This window comes from Drosophila hydei, unplaced genomic scaffold (assembly GCF_003285905.1).
Source record: "Drosophila hydei strain 15085-1641.00,03,60 unplaced genomic scaffold, DhydRS2 tig00008114-arrow-pilon, whole genome shotgun sequence".
Taxonomy (NCBI): Eukaryota; Metazoa; Arthropoda; class Insecta; order Diptera; family Drosophilidae; genus Drosophila; species Drosophila hydei.
The window spans coordinates 5,738,881-5,745,810 of record NW_022045827.1 but is presented as its reverse complement, the minus strand read 5'-3'; positions in this window follow the sequence as shown (position 1 = coordinate 5,745,810).

The following is a 6,930-nucleotide window of genomic DNA, read 5'->3' as shown; positions in this document are numbered from 1 at the left end:
GGGCAACAAATAGCCCAGATAAGAAGCAAGTGAAAACGAGAACGAAAACGAGAGCCCGAAAAAAGATATCGTCCAGTCAGTCAACGCACACACGACAGCCCGCTATAGGTAGTAACAGTAACAGTAACAGTAATAGGAACTCTTGTCGAATGGCCAGTTGATAAGTATCTGCCATATAAATAAGCCGCACACAAACACAGCTATAGAGACACCCGCACCCGCACCCGCACCCGCACCCGCACACACAATGGCAAGTGGTTTACCAAATACGAATCCAATCCACAGCAAGCTGACAGTTTTCGCACTTGCCTGGCACACGCTATTTGCATAATATCCTCAGCAAACTCATCTGAAATCGAGCCTTATTTGCCCTCTCTCTCTCGCTCTCCTCTGTCTCGCTTTGAAGTGCCTTTTGTGGGCACCGCCTGTCTTCGCGCCCACCAAACCAGAACTACACTAAGTCCATCCGCTGGCTATACAGTTATAATCGTCGCCCAGCTATATAGCATAGCATTTCGTTGGCGATAAGCGCGATGAGTACTCGGTATCAGTTTGGCTATTCCTTTAACTGTACCGGCGCACCGAGCGGGGGCTCTTTTTCGGGTTCTTCACGGCTATCATGACAATTTATTATTCACATCCACTTAGGCACATGTGTTTTGGTTTAAGTTTTTGGTGCTGTTTGGGGTCTCTGCTAATTAGTTTAGTTAATTACATTTCGGATTTGTTTTAAACTGTAGCAAACTGCGCTTTTGTTCTTCAATTTTATTTTATTTTCTTTTCTTTTCTTTGATAAGATGCCAACTGTGAGTCATGCGAGCTGCAAGCTGCCGTACAACAATGGCAATCGCTTAAATATCTCACTGAGAAAGGTTTAGAAATAGTTTTCCGTTGACTCCAATTTAGACACTATTTCAGCAGTTATCAGATCTCAATTACTATTTTAAATGCTCGTAGTAGTCTTAAGTATTTCATTTTCCTTGATTTCTATTTTTCAGCTTTTATATAATATAATAGAATTCTTGAAAGGCTTCTCATTTAGCAAACATTTCCTAAGTTTTATTCACCATTTCCATGCTCAAATATCTATTACATAAATACTTTCAATTAACCTAAATGTTTTTGTTTTCAGACCTAATTCGTCTTTGTTCTAGCTTAAATGAAGTTGAGAAATCGAAGACGAATCTTAATTACACTGAGACTTTAAGTCTGATAGATCAGTCACTAATCTATTGCTAAAGATACTTTATAAAGAGTATCCATGAGGTATGTGCAATGAGTGTGAGTACAACTCACAGTCCATCTGAAATATCAGTGATAAATCACGATTCTATTCGCTATAGTGTTTCTCATTTCAGGTCTATATATATTTAGTATCTGTGATAAGTTTGTGGTTGCGAAAGATATTCAATAACTTTATAGATAAAGCAATCTTTGTTTAATTTTCTTAAAATATTCTAACAAAGAAAGCCTCAACAATATTTGTCATATTTCAATTAATGTAATATAAAAAGTTTTTAAGATATATTGCACTGAATCTTCGCAGCAGATACTTCGTGAAAAGTATCTATAAGATACAAATTAAAGATACGTATTTAAAAACACTTTTTGCATGAATCACATTTAGCACTTTATAAAGTATCCAAAAGATAATGTATCTATCTTTGAGATGTATCTATGAGTTACCTTATTCGAAAAGCGTTTACTTTTCATAAAATTGTACACACACAGGGAAAAGTATCTGCGCAATTAAGTGCAACTCGTCATGTTTCCATAAAGTATCTTAAAGATACTTTAATTGAAAATTGAGCTAATTAGCCAGCTTACAGAAAACGACTTGAAGCTTCTCTCACACACGTCTGCACTGTCACACAATGAATGGAAAACTAAATCCGTTTCCTCCATATATAATCGCAATGTTTGCGCCTAGCCGCGGGGGAGTGTGGATACGCCTACATATAGCTCTAATGTCTCTGTTTCAAAGTAGCTGCTGCGAAATATTTGTGGCAACATCAATTGGTAACTCAAAACTTGACGTTCGCCATAAAAAAGCACTGATAAACGCGAAGAGGCCGGCAGGGGCTGGGGCACCTGGAGGGAGGAGGGGGACTGGGCGATGTATCCAGCTAACGATAGACACCAGATAAGCGATATAGGTATTTAGTTGAAACCAACCTGATATAATATAACGTTCGAATAACATGATACGCGTTTCACTTGTAGCTAACACAAATTACAATTGTAAACAAATTTCAGATACATTTGGTCGGCGGAACGCGACGCGACATGGCTACCAAGTTGGAGCTGAAAGCGCGGCCCACGTTACGTATGCGCTATATTATAAATATTTCCTTTATTCTCGAACGTTTTTCTTGAATTATATATATTTGATGTGTGTTTATATTCGATTTGGTGTCGTCTCTATCTGCCGGTTGTCTTCGCAAGACTGAGTACCGAACGGATACGTGACGCTGGCAGCGCGACGATAGCGAAAAAAAAAAAACAAAAGCAGAACGTCAGCGTCGACAGCGTCCGAGACGGCGACAGCGACCGCGACAGCGACGTTTGGCTGTGATTTCGTTTGCTAGTGCGCGCACAGCGACCAACTAACTGACTAAGTGATGATGTTCAGTCGACTGCCGAGTGCAGAGCACTGCAATGGAAATGGCATCGGGGGGTGCACAGCAGAGGCGTCGCTTTGGTTGGTTGTTGCTGCCGCTGTCGCTGTCGTCGTCGCTGTCGCCGTCGCTGTCGCTGTCGCAGTTGCCGTCGCAGTTGCTGCTGCTGCTGTTGTTACTGCCAATGGTGGTGGCAGAGGCCACAGGATGCCACAGACGATGATGCTGATGATGATGATCGAGCTGCTGACTATCTGCCACCGCAGGGGTTGCAAAAGAGAGTGACACCAACAGAGAGAGGAGAGTGAGAGAGAGAGCGACGGAAAGAGAGCGTGAGAGAGGCAGCGCAGCGCATATATCTGTGTCTGTATCTGACTACCCTGCAGGCAGGCGCTCTCTGCGTGTGTGTGCGTGTGCGTGCTTGAATCTGTGTCAGTTTCATAAGCATCAACAACAACAAGAGCACAACGTTTTGTTCTGATTGGAATTGAACAGAGCCGAGGCTCTGACGGAGCTCCTGCTTTAGCTGCTGCCTGCTACTTGTTGTTGTTGTTGTCTGCCTGGCCGCAAAAGGATAGCAAAAATCCCCCCACACACACATAGACACTTACACATACTCCAATGTGTGTGTGTGTACATAGCGCTCTTATTTACTCTGCACAGTTTTCCTATCAGAATGCAGCAGCACACCGCTGTATGTATCTCACAGATACACGACAAAAACGTGAGCCGCATCATCAACAACAACAACGGCAGCAGCAGCGGCAGCAGCAGTCGCAGTCGCAGCTAGCCGCAGCAGCAGCAGCTGAGGGGAGGAGCCAAAGCAGGATAATAGGGCGTGCACATCTTCGCATTCATTATGCACACATACACCTACACAGAGGCAGACAGAGAGCCACAGATACACAGCTGCAGATACACAAACTGAGAGATACAAATACAGTTGGCTGCTGTGCGCCTGCTGTCCCGCTCGCACACACCTAACTTATTTGCGGTTCTCTGTTTGTGTGCATGTGTGTGTGTGTGTGTGTGTATTGTGGCATGGCCAACCCCACCGCGCCCACACAGCTAGTTCCCCCTGCCCCGGCCCCTGCTCACAGCAGACCTTTTGCAGTCAGACACTGCCAAGTTTCTGGCTTGTGGCTGGCCGCCCCCTCCTCTTGAACGATGGGTGTGTGTGTGCGTTTATGGGGGTTGGTCTTACTTGCTGCCACCTGCGTCTGTTCCTGTTCCAAAGCGTGCGCAATAAGCACACATTAGCCTAATGGCTGTGTGTGTGTGAGTATTGGCCACAAAAAAATACTCACGGCAATAATTGAAAGCGACTGCGTTGCCTTTTGGCCAGGGGGCTTTTTCTGTTGCGCTTTTTGCTTTCTTTTTTTCACAGCCTTTGCCTGTGTGGCGACCCCAACGAGCAAAAATTCTTTGTATATGTGTGTGGCTGTGGGTGTGGGAGTGTGTGTGTGTGTGTGCGGTTAGGCTATGTACATATAAGCTGCATTCTTTTTTTTGGCTGTTGGCTTTTGTTTGCAACTTAATTTAGTATCTGTCGTCAAAGTTTATGCCACACACTCCCACACACACACACATAAGTGGACTTAACAGGTTGTGTTGTGTATCGGGCATAAATGGGTGGTTTGTTTTTCGAGAGTCGATACGTTAGGCTGTTGCTAACAATTAACACGTACTTAAAGATACGCGCACATTAAAGGTGTGAAAGTAAATTTTTTGTGCAGCTTAAGCTGATTTTGAAATAAATTATTTTAAATTGGTATTACATTTAAATTAAGCGTGAGAAATATTCATCATTTTTTCGAAAGTATATTTTATGGATTATATAAATATAATAATAAAAAAAAAACATTTTCTTTTATAATATATAAAAAAATATTAATAAATATAAATTATGGTTAAAACTTGTGTTTAAATCTATAATATATTTTTTCTAATAAAATAAATATGTTTAGAGTCGATAACCCCAGGAGTACAATCCCTTTATTTATAAATTATAATTGAATATGTAGACAAAGTATATCAAACTTGTTTTGAAATGCTTTCAAATCTGTCTGTTAAGCACTTTCTATTCTTTTTATTTCTAAGTCAATGCAAATTCAAATCCAGCAGGCAAAAATTATGTGAAATTTATAAATGTAACTTCGAATATTTTAATTATCTGTAAAAAAAGGAATAATTTAATTTAAGCAAAAAGCTTGAGATTAAAATAACTTCCCTTTGATTTAAAAGATAATTTATTTATTTATTGTATGCATATGATCATTTATACATATTTTTTTCAGCGACAAATTCTAATTATTTTACTTTAAAAATGCAAAATAAGTAGTTTAAAATCTCACATATTTATTTACATTTAATTGAAATTCTAATTATTTACTTTCTCGAATTAGAAAATTAAATTCTAATATCCACATAACATTTCATAAGATTTCAATTATATTTATATATAGTTTTATATATATATTTATTCTTCTCTTATATTTTTTCTTCAAGCTAACTCAGTTTAAATTCATCTTTAACTTTCTGATTGAAGTTGCATTAAAGACATCTTTAAGTTTCTGTTTGGCTTTGGCTAATTAATAAATCCACTGACCTCTGCAGGCAGCCCATATATATATATCAAGGCATCATTAGAGTTCTTTATACAGTTATATATATATTTATAAAATTTTTTTTGTTATTTGTTTCCTGCGAGAAGCTTTATCGGTCATTTTAATAGCTTTTCTGATTTTTATGGGGGCGCCTAATGGCAAATATTAAAGCTCTGATGCTGTTTGCTGATTTCCTTAAGCACTTTCAGATCCCTATAATTGCTGTTCTTGTTGTTGTTGTTGCTCAACATTAGCACGCGCTGATAATTGTTATGGAATTTTCTACTTCATTTCTTTTTTTTACTTTTTATTTTGCCTGCGCCCGCATAAATATATTTTTATATTTTCAATTGCTGATAAATTTATCTCAAAATTAATTTAAAAAGTACTTAAAAATGTGAAATCGCGCCGCCATAAATTAACGCCTGAAATACCAAAAACATATATCTAAAGGCAAGATCATTTTTGCAAAATGCATTTACGTAAGAGGAATACAGGTTCACAATGCCAAAGGTCGCGGCATATGTCAACCCTTTGTTGTTGGGGGTCGTAAATTTGTGTATTTACTCGTTATTTATTTGCATGGGGCACATACATACGTTGCCCACTTTAAGGCACTGACTGCATGAAATGTCATAAAATATGAATACAACAAAAGCTGTCAGGCATATGCCCAACTCCATCTCTACCTCTATCTGTATCTGTATCTGTTTCTGTATCTCTATCTGCATCTATTTGCGCTTGTCAAACAGCAGCAGTCAATTAGGCGCACGTCGTAGTTGGTTAGGTCATTATCATCGGGGTGCACCGAGGGTTGCAAGGGTCGTCCCAAAAAAAAAAGTAAAGAGGGCTCTGAGGTTCTAATAGCGTTAAATTAAAACAACATAATCAACAACATTGCGCCCTTGTCACATAATTTAACACACTCACACACACACACACGCTCTGCTCACTCCACTTCTGCCTGCCTCGTGAGGCGAACAGATAGAAAAGGATTGGGTTCGGCTTTATCAGAGCTCTATTTGCATTTCGCTTTGGTTTGCCATAAAAGTCAATGGCTTTTCCATTCGAATTGTTGTCTATCGATGCGCTCGGTCTACTAACACATAATTCATGTGTAAACACGCCTCAAACTCTTTTCTTGTTGAGCATTGCATTACGCAGATTTTTTAGATCAGGCAATAAATTTGTTATGCACAGCAGAATAGATAAGCAGCCAAAGGGCAGATGTGTGAGAAGTGGAAAATTATGAAATTGAAAGCATAATTTATAAGCAAGTAGAAATGAATATAATTAGTGGCAAACAAATTAATAAAAATCTTTTAGTATGCGAATAATACTTAAAGCTTATTTTCTTGTTAAGTTTTAATTCAAGATATGGCAGAATTTTGTACAATTTCACACCCAACTGTGAAAAGTTGCTGGAAATTCCCATACATATATATTACTTGGCTTATGTTCATAAATTCTTGATAAATTTCAGTTAATTTGAAGAGCTTAAGTAATTTGTGAGCCATTAGGGCATATAGAAAATTGATTGCCTTGTCTCTCTTTGCAACCATAGAATTCTCAACTGGTTCCAGCTAAGTCGACAGTAGTCGATAACAAAGTTTGTTGACGATATAGCCAGGGCAAGATCTCGTTAAAGTTATAAGTATAATCTGCTCATTTTATGTGTTTTATTTCTTGTCATTGTCACAGCTACA